A 14,414-nucleotide genomic window follows, 5' to 3' on the forward strand; every position below is an offset into this window, starting at 1 on the left:
AGTTCAGCCTGCATGTGGAATTTTAAATGGTCTGTATCAAGGGTGAACTATAGCCCATGGGTTAAATCCTGCCTACCACCTTTTGTAAATAAAGTTTCAGTAGAGCAGAGGCTTTTTTTTATGTATTGTTTTTTGTGCTACGGTAGCAGAGTTGATTAGTTGTGATAGAGACTGTATGGCTTATAAGCCTAGAATATTTATTATCTGAACTTTAAAAAGAAAAAAAGTACTGACCTCTGTTCTATAAGATACAAGCAGAAAACCTAGCCCTCATTTATTATAATAAAATATATAATGATTTGCATACATGAAATATATATGAGGCCATGCAAGTAACATTTATTGAACTTGTATTAGGTAATGAGGCAGAGTGTTTAAAAAGTCTGTAATACAGAGATTAAAATTCAAGATTAAGCATATATCTTATCAAAAGTTTCTCATCTCCCAATCTTTTTTTTTTTTTTCCCCAATCTTTTATTGATGGATTTTCAGCAACCTAGAAAGTTGCCAACAAGCCAACACAGGAGAGAAGTATTAACTCACTAGAGATGGCTTCAATTCCATTTCATTCCATTTCAATTACACGTAGTCAGCTGGACATTGCATTTGCACATAAGCCAACCTAAGGTATTTAAAGTGAGACATATATTTTACTCTTCTCAGCATTCATTTATCAACCAACTGAGAACAATCAGGGAAGATTAAGGGAGGGAAATTCTCTTACTGTATACGCCATCATGCTACATACCAAATCAAGGGAAAGGAGAGCAGTATTATAATTCCACGATTCTAAAATTATGCAGATTCCAAATAGTTTTTCAAAGAATTCTCATGAAGATAGTGCTATGTATTTCACAAGTAGCACACTGAGAGTGCCTCTGAACTTATAATAAAAATTTAGAAGTTTCACAGTTCAAAAAGCCAAGAATAAGTATTGTAGGAGCATAATTATAATCCAGACTTTTCAATGTAGTTATCCTAATTTGGTAGAGACACAAAGATTAAGTAATTACCTGTAGTTAAGTTTTGTTTCAATAATCCTTTTTTAGTCAGAAAACTGGACCACTGATCAAGACCATTTTTAAATAAAAAACTTGCAAAAACAACTTAAGACCATAATTCATTAGAGGATTATTACTGTAACAAATGTGCTTATTTTCCCAACTTGCACATTCAACCATTTTGAATGCTCAATAGATTAATTCATAGCCAAGGGAGAGATTTTCTAGACTTTAAGACTATTTATTAAGCACTATGGCAAAAACAAAATGTTATAAATAAATGTATCTTTTATTTAACTCAATAAGCATAACATATAAAATTTTTTAAATGACAAAATATTACATGAACTACATAAGCTATGATACAGTTTACATTACAGGTACATTTGTTTTAATAATCTTCTGTAAAATTCTGCCAATTTTTCACTTCCTTTAGCCATAGTTGTTATTATATTAAAAAAGTGAAACTAGATAAACCAAATATAAGGGCATAAATTTATTTTTTATGTTTTATCAGAATTCATCTTCTGACTTGACTTTTTCTTAGGTTTAGTCTTGCAAATCTTAGGAAGAATAGTTTTAACAATCAGAATTGAGATGTGAGTAAATTAGGAAATGGTCATTTTTCTCTTTGTACCATCAACCATGGATATACAGTGGTAAAAGTGTGTTCAAACAGGTATGATAATAATATCTTACTCCATACAAAAAAATAAAAAAAAGAGTAGCAAAAACCTATTACTTCAAAGACTATTTTTTCTGTTTATTACACCTTGAAACAATCTTCCTCTTGTCCTGTTCCCTTATCCTCTCTTCCTTTTGCTTCCATGCCTCCCTGTTTTCTTCCCTTCCCACACCCCCCACTCCCCTTCTCCCTCCGCTTCTCCCTTCTCCTCCTCTCCTCCTCCTTCCCTTCCTTCCCTCCTCCCCTCCCTTCTCTTCCTCTCCCTCTCTCTCCTCCTCTCCCCTCACTTCTCCTTTCCTCTTTTCTCTACAGCTCTTATCATTCTCTATCATTACATAATCCACTAGTTTGCCATGTTTATTGTTCATTGTCTGCCTCTCCTACTACATTATAAAGCCTATGAGTGCAGGGATTTTGTTTATTTTATTCCTGCTCTATCTTACCTGCCAGGAACTTACTTTACACACACAGGAGAAATTCAGTACATATTTGCGGAAGAAAGACAGGAAGGCCGAAAGGAAGGAAGAAAAGAATGGCTACCATTTAAAAGAATTATTAAGAGGAATCCATAAGAAATATGTGATTAGCAACACAGTGAGGCACAGCAACAAAATTAATAAAATCCTTGAGTAACTTTTTGCCTTCTTTTCTTCCACCGGGGTTGCATTTCCCCTGAACAATGCAACCTGGCTAAGAGTTAGCTGGAAGCTGAAATCCAATCCGTGCCTCTATTCACCAAATCCTGAATATATTTATGACTTATCCTAATCCAGAGGAAGAGCCTTTTCCTAATTCACTCAGAAACCCAGTGTGGGCCAGCTATAACCTTTACATCTACTCATAATTTCCTATAATCTTTGTCTTGGCCTAATGTTCTGCAACAGAGGTTTTCTTATTCATCCTGATGACTTGCTCTCCATTTAGCATATATTTTTCCTTTTAAAACAATTTTCAGTGCTCGCTTCGGCAGCACATATACTAAAATTGGAACGATACAGAGAAGATTAGCATGGCCCCTGCGCAAGGATGACACGCAAATTCGTGAAGCGTTCCATATTTTTAAAAAAAAAAAAAAAAAAAAAAAGAAAAAGCGAAAAAAAAAAGAAAAAAAAAAAAAAAAACAATTTTCAGATTCTTTTTTTAAAGTCTTGTTTCTGTCTTCAGGAAAGACACATTCCACTGATAACCTTCATTGTAGAATTCCTTCAGATGAAATACTCAACGAATAAGGATTCTTCTTGCATATAGAACATAAGGCCTTTTTCTTTTCTTTTGGAAATAGAGATCAAACTTGCTGAAGAAGGAAAGATGGGTCACCACTTTTCACCCCTTCTGGCACCCACATTTTCACCTTGGTTTCTTCATGGGCAGAGTATTTTCCTGACCTTTGACTTGGGACTCAGAGTTGGGATGTGCTTTGGCCAGTGGCCCATTGATGGGAGTGTTCTACACTGTGTTCTATTATAAAAAACCCCATGCATTTTCCACTTACCCTTTCACACCTCTGACATTACCACAAAGAAAAGAAGGCTCAGACAGCCTGCTGGTAGAGGGGATGGAAGGCCTGTAGAAGAGAGCCATTACGGTTGAGCCAAACAAATGCCATTGGAAACAGATGAGCCCCAGAAGCCATGGGGGACAGAAGATCCACCAACCATGACTACCCTCAATTAGCCAACCTGCAGATTCATATGAATCATCAGTTTTATTTTGAGTCCCTGAATTTTATATCCATTTTTTAGGCAGTATTTTTGAACAATTGCTACCTGAAACAAAAACTAACTGTATTTCTTTTGTGACCACCTTAAAGCATCACATATACAAAATCCATAAAATGTATACCATGCGTGACACCCAATAGCAAAGCAAGATATTTTAATGTGCTTTATACTACTTTGCTTAATTTTATCTAGATGTGTCTGCATCACTTTTCTTAACATGATTCCTATGTGTGCATTTTTGGTCTGATTCATGACATGTTCGGAGAAGGCAATGGCACCCCACTCCAGTACTCTTGCCTGGAAAATCCCATGGACGGAGGAGCCTGGTGGGCTGCAGTCCATGGGGTCATGAAGAGTCAGACACGACTGAGCGACTTCACTTTCACTTTTCACTTTCATGCACTGGAGCAGGAAATGGCAACCCACTCCAGTGTTCTTGCCTGGAGAATCCCAGGGGCGGCGCAGCCTGGTGGGCTGCCGTCTATGGGGTCGCAGAGTCGGACACGACTGAAGCGACTTAGCAGCAGCAGCAGCAAGGCATGTTGTTATTGTTCTGTCGCTAAGTCGTGTCCGACTTTGTGACCCAATGGACTGCAGTGTGCCAGGCTTCCCCGTCTTTCACTATCTCCCAGAGTTTGCTCAGATTTATGTCCATTGAGTTGGTGATACTATCCAACCAGCTCATCCTCTATTGCCCCCTTCTCCTCCTGCCCTCAATCTTTCCCAGCATCAGGATTTTTTCTAATGACTTGGGTCATTTCCTATGAGTCAGCTTTTCACATCAGGTGGCCAAAGTATTGGAGCTTCAACATCAGTTCTTCCAGTGAATAAAAAGGGTTGATTTCCTTTATTGACTAATTTGGTCTCCTTGCTGTCCAAGGGACTCTCAAGAGTCTTCTGCAATACCACAGTGCAAAGGCATCAATTCTTTAGTGTTCAGCCTTCTTTACGGTCCAATTCTTACAACTCTCAATTTTAGGATTAACATGTTGTTAGTATCTACCATCTTTTAACATTTCAATTGGATTATGTCAAATATATAGGTCAAATGGGAAGATAAACAGACCTTTGTCAGCAGAGTGATATCTCTGCTTTTTAATACTCTAAGTTTGTTATAGCTTTCCTTCAAAGAAGCAAGAGTCTTTTAATTCATGGGTGCAGTCACCATCCACAGTGATTTTGGAGCCCAAGAAAATAAAATCTGTTAGTAAACTATTATAACTCCTTTTACAATACAAACTGGAATAAGGGACATCCATCATATATTTTTTTCTGTTTTTCTTGAAAATAATGCTCTTTTCACTAGGATTTTTTATAACCACTGAGGCAATTAAATCTGTTTTGTACTTGATTCCTTTGTGACTTCATTGTCATTTCGATGTATTGCCATAAAAATAAGGATTCCTAGGGAAAATGCTTCCATAGAATTGACTTAATTATTCTGAGGCCAATTATCCTGTTCTAGACTATTCACATTGTTTTTATTTCCTCTCTTCTCCCTACATTTAAATATTTCTCAGTCCATTAACGATTCATTTTGCTTTTTATTAACATCTCTGGTAAAAAGTGTGGTGAAAGAGATAATTGAGACTTCAGGAAATGATGAAACTTCTGAATTAACTAAACTCTGCATACTCCATCTTACTCTCTACCTTATTAAGACAAACAGCTGAGTTTATTGCATTTTATAGGTAAACTTAGACTTATTACAATGTTATTTCAGATGCATAAACATATAAGGAGGATATAAAAAATGTTCTCTTTTCATTATACTACAAACTGAAATTATAGCACTGTTAGCCTCTTCTAATAAATCCTTTTGATATACTCTGGCCCTTAGGTTCAAGGTTATAAGTTTGTGGTGACAGTTATTAACTACTGTATTTAAGTTCTGTGATGCTGGAGGCTCTACAAACTACATTTCTTCCTTGCCAGCTATTTTCCTGTTAGTTATGTCAATGGAAGACACTGAAGTACCTGAAAAGCAGTGAAGGGAGAAGACAGTTGCTTCTTCTGCGGTATCTACTTCTCCCATCAGCCTCATTTCAAGAGTAGCTTCTAAATTCTGAAGTGCCCATGGGTTCCAATTTCTTACTTTCCCCTTGTTCTTAGAACCAACCTCATGATATTTCTTTGCAGAAACTATCTGGTAACACCTTCTCATCCAAATTAGCAGGGCACATTCTTAGAGTTTTAAAGACACCAGTTGTGTTCCAAATGTCTCACTTCTGAGGGATCTAGGTCACAGTTTCTCAAAACCTCCTCTTGATGGACTTGATAATCTCAATTTCTTCCTTTGTTCCTCACATTCTAAGGGTGATTGATGTATTCTTTTCTTACTATTTTTGTGTTAGTTCAGTGTTCCCATTTTGACTGTTCATTCTTCCAACGATCTAAACAATTTCTATATAAATTTAAATGTCAAATTCTGTAAAGACTAAGTCTTTTGGCTTGCGTTTTTGCCTTCTCTCCCTAGCTCATGGGCTTCCCAGTGGTAAAGAATCCTCTGGTAATTCAGGAGATGTGAATTTGTGCCCTGGATCAGGAAGATCCCCTGGAGAGGAAAATGGCAACCTATTCCAGTGTTCTTGTCTGAAGAATCTCATGGATAGAGGAGCCTGGCAGGCTACAGTCCATGGGATCACAAGAGTCAGACTTAGTGACTGAACTACAACAACCCTAGCTCATAGCTTGCTATGTAAATGCTGGTTCTATATATAGCCACGGAAGATTTCCCTGGTCCCAGACTCTGATCACCAGGCGTCTGTGTGCTAAGTCATTCCAGTCGTGTCCGACTCTTTGTGACCCGATGGACTGTTGCCCACCAGGCTTCTCTGTCCCTGGGATCCTCCAGGCAAGAATACTGAAGTGGGTTGCCATTTCCCTTTCCAGGGGATCTTGGATCATGCCCTCCTCCAGGAGATCTTTCCAACCCAGGGATGAATCCACGTCTCTTATGTCTCCTGCACTGGCAGGCAGGTTCTTTACCACTAGCACCACCTTACACTGTACGTAATACATTTTGATGTCTGTTGGCTTATTCATATTAAGTGGTTCATTTGCACTATTCCCCTCATCAGACACTGAGATCTAATTGTCATGCTCTCTGCATCCTTCCAATTGTTTCTCTCCCACATGCTGTCATTATTTGGTTCATTTCTATCCTCAGGGAACAATGTAGCATCCTCATCCTCATCAGCCACTTGATGAGACTGAACAGTGTTAATGTCAGTCTGCCTCTCACTCCAGTTTTCATTCTCTGCCTTCAAGTTGGCAAAACTTCCCTTCACTGGAGTTGATGTAAGGCTTTCACATTAGGCCTATTAATTTTAAGTAAGGGGTGCCCATGGCCAGTTCTAGTGTAGTTCCCTTGTGCCTCCTTTCCTCACAGCATTCCACTGGTCATTAATAACTTATAACACACTACTGTGTAATAAAATCTGTTATTAGTGCTGAGAAAACAGCTAACAGGCAATGTCTGAACTTTCCATGAGCATTCACTGTGCTGTTTTACAAAATCTCAAATTTCTTTCCCTGGGTCAAGCCAGCCCTGAGGTTAATTGGCTCTTCTGTTCCATTATTTCTTCACATTTGTATTGTTGAAATTATATATGAAGATATAAATGTCTTCATATACATTGTTTTGCATATTGTCACTGAAGCAGGGTCCTCCACACACAATGGTGGAATTTGGTATTGACTATGGTGTTTGGAGATGAAGTTTTTTCATGTTTTTGTTTTTATTATCCCCTAGGTGGAAGGTGATTTGTGTATCACAAGAAAATTTCTTCCAATCATCATCAGCTTGGAAGGTTATCCATATCAAATATCTATGCACTTTTGCCATTTATTTTTCAAGTATAAAACACTTGGAAGCAGCCTCTGAAGAGAAATATTTGTTGTTGTATCCTATTTCTAATGCTTACCCACGGATTCTTTGGAAAGGCCAAGAAAGCAAACAACCAAAGTGAATTGGAATCGAACTGAGTGCAACACTCATGATGTTTTCAAAGTGGATTTCTGAATACAAAAAAATGTATCTATACCTACAGTTTCTTTCCTTGCTTTCTTTTCTTCCTTCATGAGCTGCATTTCAGGGAATCTGACTTTTACACCTGCCATCCCATATGACTGAATGGCAAATAAATGGAAGAAAACATTGAAAATAGGGTGGGAAGTCTTTTAGTAATAGAAAACATAAATTTAGAATTTTGATGTATTTATTTTAGTCATTTCACCTACAGAAAATCCCTATTCTTCTCCTTCTTTAAGGAAATTTAATGGCTAATTGTTCGTAATCAATCTTAAGTTTATACAATGCTAGATACTGTTTTACAGAAAAGTTTAGAAGAGTAGTGAGTTAGGAAAGAAAACAGGTAGGAGGTGAAATGCTGGAGACCAGATGTTTCACTTAGTAAAATTTGTATGAAGAAGACTGATTGAAAAGAAAGAACTATTTCCCATTACTTTTTCCAAACTTCTAAGAAAGTATGCAATCACCATTTTCCCTGTCACGTCTTTCTTGTTTCTTACTTAGAGGGAGGATGTTAGGGTGTGCGGCATCAGTGCAATAATAATGTAAATAACCTGTAGTATTTTCTTCTGGCTCAAAGAGCGGTGGCATTTCTGGAAGGAAGAAAACTGGGTCACACCGCTAGCACATGAATTTGAGGTGACCCACAAAAGACAGTGCTGCACTTTTCCGTATCTGGAGGCTTTTTCTGTGTCAGAAGAATGCACTTTGTCTTTGCCTCGGACAGCTTGAGTCAGCTGGACTCTATCCAGGAAGATGATGCTGATAAATCCCAGGAAAGCAAAAAGCAACTGCTCCTCTCTCACCATGTGCTATGTGATATCACCATCTCTCCTAAAAGTCTCTTTGTCCATTTGACACGTAGTAATAACTAAACCACGCATATCTGCACTTGTCAGAGGCCAGATAGTCATCCTGAGTATCGAATCAGAAGCTTTTGCACCTACAGCTCACATGGCATTCTCTATAAAGCACTTCTATCTATGATTAAAATCATCTCTTAATCCTTAGTGGAGAATGAAGAAGGATTTACAGAACACCTACTATGAGCTAGTCCTTGTTCTATGTACTTATACATATCCTCACTTAATGCTAAGAATGACAATTATTTCTTCTATAGAGTAAGAAACTGAATATTGGAATTATTAGGAAGAACCCTGGAATGAAATGAAGCTCTTGTTATCCTCAGTTAATAGAAGAAGAAATTAAATTTGTCCTAGGAAATATAAGCATGAATATAGATGATCGCATTATTTTGAATAAAGAAAAACAACCCTAGAAGGTACTCAAGTGCAAGAAGTTTAAATAAACTGATTTTGGTATGTATAACCAATGGAAAATCATAAAGCAATAGATACAAATAAAATACATCTATAGCTATCAACATGGATAACCCTCAAAAATATGATGTTGGATGAAAATTTCCAAAAATATAAAAATATGATTCTGTTAATATGGAATTCAAAGTAGGTAAAATGAAAAAAAAAGTATTATTTAGGAACACAAATATATATTATAAAACTGCAAAGGAAAACAAAAAGTTGATGGATTAAAAAAGTTCCTCTGCAGTAGGGAGAGAAGGATTGGGGAGAAGATACCCAGGAAGCTTGATAAAATTCTGTTTCTTAAACTGTATGGTGGATACCTAGAAGTAAAATTTTATTGTTGTTTTTAACCAAGCATATTCATTATATACATTCCTCCTTATGCATGAGGCAAAAAGGATAAGAAAATAATCAACCTATGATAAATTCAGTGCCCTGTTCACCATGCTATAGCAGACATAAATGATGCTCAAAATTGTGTTACTTCCACAAATAAGTGGAAATCTTTGTTAAAACACTAATGGTAGTGGAGGACTGAATATTATAAACAATATATGCAAATACATATTCAAAAGTTTATCCAAGATATATAACAAAATTATGCAACTCAATAGAACAAAGCCAAACAAACTGGACAGAGGAACTGGATATTTTTTGAATCTTTGAACATTATTCAAAGAAGGCATACAGATGGCCAACAGGTATATAATAAGATGTTCAACATCACTAATCATCAGGGAAATGCAAATTAAAACCACAATGAGATATCACTTCACATCTGTTAGAATGGCTATTATCAAAAAAACCCAAGCAATAACAAGTTTTGGTGGGGATGCAGAGGAAAGAGAACCTTTGTACACTGCACTGTTGGCAGGAATGCAAATTGATGCAGTTACAATGAAAGAATATGGAAGTTTATCAAAAATTTAAAAATAGAACTACCATATGATCCAGCACTTCCACTTCAGATATTCATCCAAAGGAAATGAAACCACTAACCTGAAAAGATATCTGTACTTCTGTGTTCATTGCAGCATTATTTACAATAGTCAAGATATGGAAGGAAAGCTATGACAAACCTAGATAGTGTATTAAAAAGCAGAGACATCACTTTGGAAACAAAGGTCCATATAGTCAAAGCTATTGCTTTCCCAGTAGTCATATATGGATGTGAGAGGTAAAGAACTGATGCTTTCTAACTGTGGTGCCAGAGAAGACTCGCGAAAGTCCCTTTAACTGCAAGGAGATCAAACCAGCCAATCCTAAAGGAAATCAACCCTAAATATTCATGGGAAGGACTGGTGCTGAAGCTGAAGCTCCAATACTTTGGCCACCTGATGTGATGAGCCAATTCATTGGAAAAGACCTTGATACTGGGAAAGAGTGAAGGCAAAAGGAGAAGGAGGTAAAAGAGGATGAGGTGGTTAGATAGCATCACAGACACAATGAAGATGAGTTTGAGCAAACTCTGGGAGATAGTGAAGGACAGGGAAGCCTGGCATGCTGCGGTCCATGAGGTCATAAAGATTGGAACAGGATTTAGCGACCGAATGACAACAACAAAAAAAATGGGAACAACCTGTGTTCACTGATGCATAAATGAATAAGTGGAATATTATCCAGTCGTTAAAAAGAATAAAATCTTGTCACTTGTGAAAACATGGATGGACCTTGAGGGCATTATGCTTAGTGAAATAAGTGAGGCAGAGAAAGACAAATACCCTGATCTCACTTTTATATGGAAACTTAAAATGAAGGCAAAAACCAAAAATTGAACTTATAGATACAGAGAACAGATTGGTGGTTGCCAGAGGTGGGGGTGGGTGGGTAAAATGGGTGAAGGTGGTCAAAAGGTAAAAACTTCTAGTTATTAAATAAATTGGAGGGGTTTAATGTACAGCATGGTGACTATAATTTATACTACTGTAGTGCATATTTGAAAATTTGCTAAGAGAGTGGATCTTAAAAGTTCTTATCACAAGAAAGAAAAAATGCAACTGTGTGGTGATGGATGTTAAATAGACTTACTTTGTTGATCATTTCACAATATATAAGTATATTGAATTATTGGGTCACACACCTGAAACTAATATAATGTATATCAATTATATCTCAATTAAAGAAAGAGAGAATAAAAATTTTATTTTTTAATCCTTACCCTGGCTCATTCATTTGACATCTCATTTTGTCCCTTTGTTAGTTTATATTCTGTAGATGTTGTGTATCAGTCTCCTTGAACACTTGCAGTCCAAATGAGAATTTAAAAGGTTTACTGAGACATATTGAATAATCCTTGCCCCAAATCTCTAGATATAGTTAAACAAAATATAGTAAGTGTTTAAAGACTAGAAATAAATTGGTGGCAAATGAAATTATAGGGTTAAATTTTTGGAGCACATTTCAGTATCATAACCATAATTGGCATCTCTCATTTTAGAAACTAATCCAGAAGGCAGAGACAAAGTCTGTTATAATTCTGAATTGTTCCCGGTAGTTATAACATTTTGAACGCTAAAATGGAAAGATTGTCATTACAGCAAGGCAATTTCTATTTTTCGATGTTTATTTAGGAAAAGCACTTCAGATTATTTCAGTAGAAGAGAAAATTAAAGATTAGTTTGACAGTTTTGGTACACCTACAAACAAAGCAAGGGTGGTGAAATGGGAATTATTTGTCTTGATCCAGTGGTTATAGCGGAACTTTGCGCTAAGAATCAGCAGATCTACCATTTAGCTCCCGCTTTGTCACGAGTTTACTGTGTGGATCATCATGTGAAACTACTGGGGGTGTGGGGGGGGTGGAGGATTGCCTCCAAAGTCCTGTTCACTCTTGTTGATCTTTTCTCAAAAGCATGCCAGGGTTCCCAGATGATTTTCCCCCCTCTCTTTAACCTGGGATACTTGTTGAAACCCTAGAACGTGGTCTTTTCTGCTGGGTGGTCTGTACTGGAGATCAGCTCTGCTCTTCCCATCACAGGCACGGCAGGTGTCCCAGCCCTTGCCTATGGTGATTGGCCGGGAGCCTGGAGCCAGAAAAGAGCCATACCTCTGTTTCTACAAAGCTGCTGGGCTGTTTCCGCTTTGCAGCTGCCTGTCTTGAATGCCAAATTCTACTAGCAGTACTGACTGGCCACCTGGCCAGGGCCATGCAGCCAGCTGCCACTTACAGCTTGAGGCTAATATATAAGCATTCTGATGCCTAACCTCAGCCTCCTCTGAACTCACTTCTGCTCCCAGTTCTTTTTCTCAGTGAGAGTTAATTCAGGGTTGATTCCTTTCTTCTTCCTTCATGTGCTTCCTTCTTCCTTTCCTTTCTGTGTAAAACAAAAATTCATAAATTGCCTATTAAGTGTTTCCTATTGTGTGAGGATAGAGCCTGCTATTTGTATCTATGCAAATATGTGAGAACTGAGGTTTCCCATGCAGGGAAAAGTGAAAGAAAGTCTCTCAAACATTAAAAAAAAATAAGAAAAAAAAAAAGAGTTACCAAATTTCATTCCTGCAGCTAACAAAATTTCATCTCCCCATCCTTCTTAGAAGTCACCTGCTCCCAAATGCTGCTTGGTGAATTTAAATGCTATTCAACAATCCCAGCTGACAGTTGTTAGCTGATTCTGTTTCTGACATAGCTCATCTCTCTCTCAGGATGTTTTTGTTTTGGTACACAGGCAGCCCCATGCATCCGACAGTTAGCCTAATATATTTCTGTTATTCTCTTGGGTGCCTTTTTGCAGCTAAAGATGATTCCATGTTGTTTCCTAATGACAATTTTGGTCAAAACACTGAGTTGTAGGAGCAGGTCAGTCCTTAAGTTCAACCCCCCTGCATTTCCTCTTTGCTTTTAAAAGCTCATTGGCAAAAAGCCAAAGTAGCGGTTAGAATCCAGAGAAACCCAGGGGGAGAGGTTTCTGAAGGCATGGTGAGAGTATATTATCAGTTCCTATTTTGGTTTCAAATTCTCTCCTGGTGTTTGTGAGTGTCTTGATAATTAGAAGAAAATATCACCTCCCAAAACTTGCATCTTCATTTCAAACTAAAGAACTAAAAAATACTTAATTGTAGGGAAGTTGGACGAACTTCTTTTTTCTTTCTTTCTTCTTTCTACCCTTCCTTCCTTCCTTCCTTTCTTTATTCATATAATACTGATTATTGGTAGAAATAGAAATAATTAGTTCTCGAATATTGTGTCATCTGACCTATTTTCTTCATAGTTAGACAACATATCTTTCCTATCAGTATCAAATCCTCTGCCCTGGGCTGAACTTGGCTTTGAGATCTTAAATCCATAGACTCATTTAAGCCTCCAAAGTGTACACTGGGACTGAAGCCAAGACCTTTATAAAATGTGAAATAAATGCAATAATTTACAGATAAATGTGTACCCTCAAATGCTTATCACTACGTATCTCTGATCAGAATAAACAAACTTACAAATACATATAGCAATATATGTTGCAAATACTACATAGCAAGACATTCATGTCCTTTAATAAGGTCATACTTTCAGATGAATTTTTTCATACTTTAAATCCTCACAGTGACATTGACCTGAATGTGTGGGCCCCACTGGAGGAGAACAAAGGGCTTATGCAGTCTCTGCCAACATTGTTTCTTTCTAAAGTGATGCTGGAGAAAGATGCAAAGGGATATATTGAGACCCTGCGGTCTCATTTCTCTTAATAAAAGAGCATTACCAAAGCCAACCACACTGCTTTGTGACATAATGAGTAGGGGGCTGACATGCCCACACAAACAGGGGCATCAAGGGGCTGCTTCAGGGTTTTGATTTCTTGCCAAATAGTGAATAATCTTATAATCAAATGTGCAGCAATAACAGACCGAGCCGGGGGGATTAAGGACTAAGTATCTATTGGACTGCCTGATCTCTTTGTTCTTCAGGTTTAGAGTAGGATAAATGAAAAGGGGGAGGCCAAGAGGGAGTGGTTTAATATAGAATAAATTGTCTAAAAGGGATCAGTGAAAGCAGGATTATCGATGAGTTCAAGAGTGAGCTAGCTGACTTTTTATTTTAAAACTAAGACAGGATAGAGGTATGGGGATAAAGTAGGAAATCAGATAAGAAAAACAAAGGATGCAAGCATATTGGCCTTAAGTAGTCTTTTTCTGTTTCTGAGATTTCTTATGTTCTTGTGCTCTGAGCCAAGATCAATTGAGATTAATCAGTTGTATAGAAAGCATTGTGATCGCATTGCAGGCTTTTAAAGTTTAAATTTGTTTATTGAGCACAATTTGGTTAGCATCAGGTGCTGAAGTTATAGACACCAACACTAGCATAGAAATTACTTTATTTAGCTCCCAGTTGTAAGTTTCTATAGCAACTGGGTCCTATACCAGAAAGCTGAGATTCTAGAGCTCAAGTGATTCAGGCAGAGATGGTAATATCATGTTTGGGGGGCACTTACTTCCTTTATCCCTTCTGTTTTGTGAGAAGTTTCTTCATGTGACACTGTCTGCTGATTCATACTTTTTAATTACACCTTTTGCTCTGAAACCTCTTCTCTTGGCAGCAGTATAAAGTGTCTATTTCAGTTGTATTTTGATTTCCATTGACTAGTTAGTATGTTGATTCAGAGGAGGTGGATGTGATGTGTTCTAAATACAGTGGAAAATTCTGAATAGCAAGGAAAG

At 37.3% G+C, this 14,414-nt stretch overlaps 1 non-coding gene across 1 annotated transcript; it reads left to right on the forward strand.

Annotated features, from left to right (window-relative positions):
- Positions 1–2,640: 2,640 nt before the first annotated feature.
- Positions 2,641–2,747, forward strand: LOC122687630. The gene has a single exon (XR_006339195.1). It is a non-coding gene; the product is annotated as a U6 spliceosomal RNA (small nuclear RNA).
- The last annotated feature ends 11,667 nt before the right edge of the window (positions 2,748–14,414 follow it).

Source organism: Cervus elaphus, chromosome 31 (genome assembly GCF_910594005.1).
Source record: "Cervus elaphus chromosome 31, mCerEla1.1, whole genome shotgun sequence".
NCBI lineage: Eukaryota > Metazoa > Chordata > Mammalia > Artiodactyla > Cervidae > Cervus > Cervus elaphus.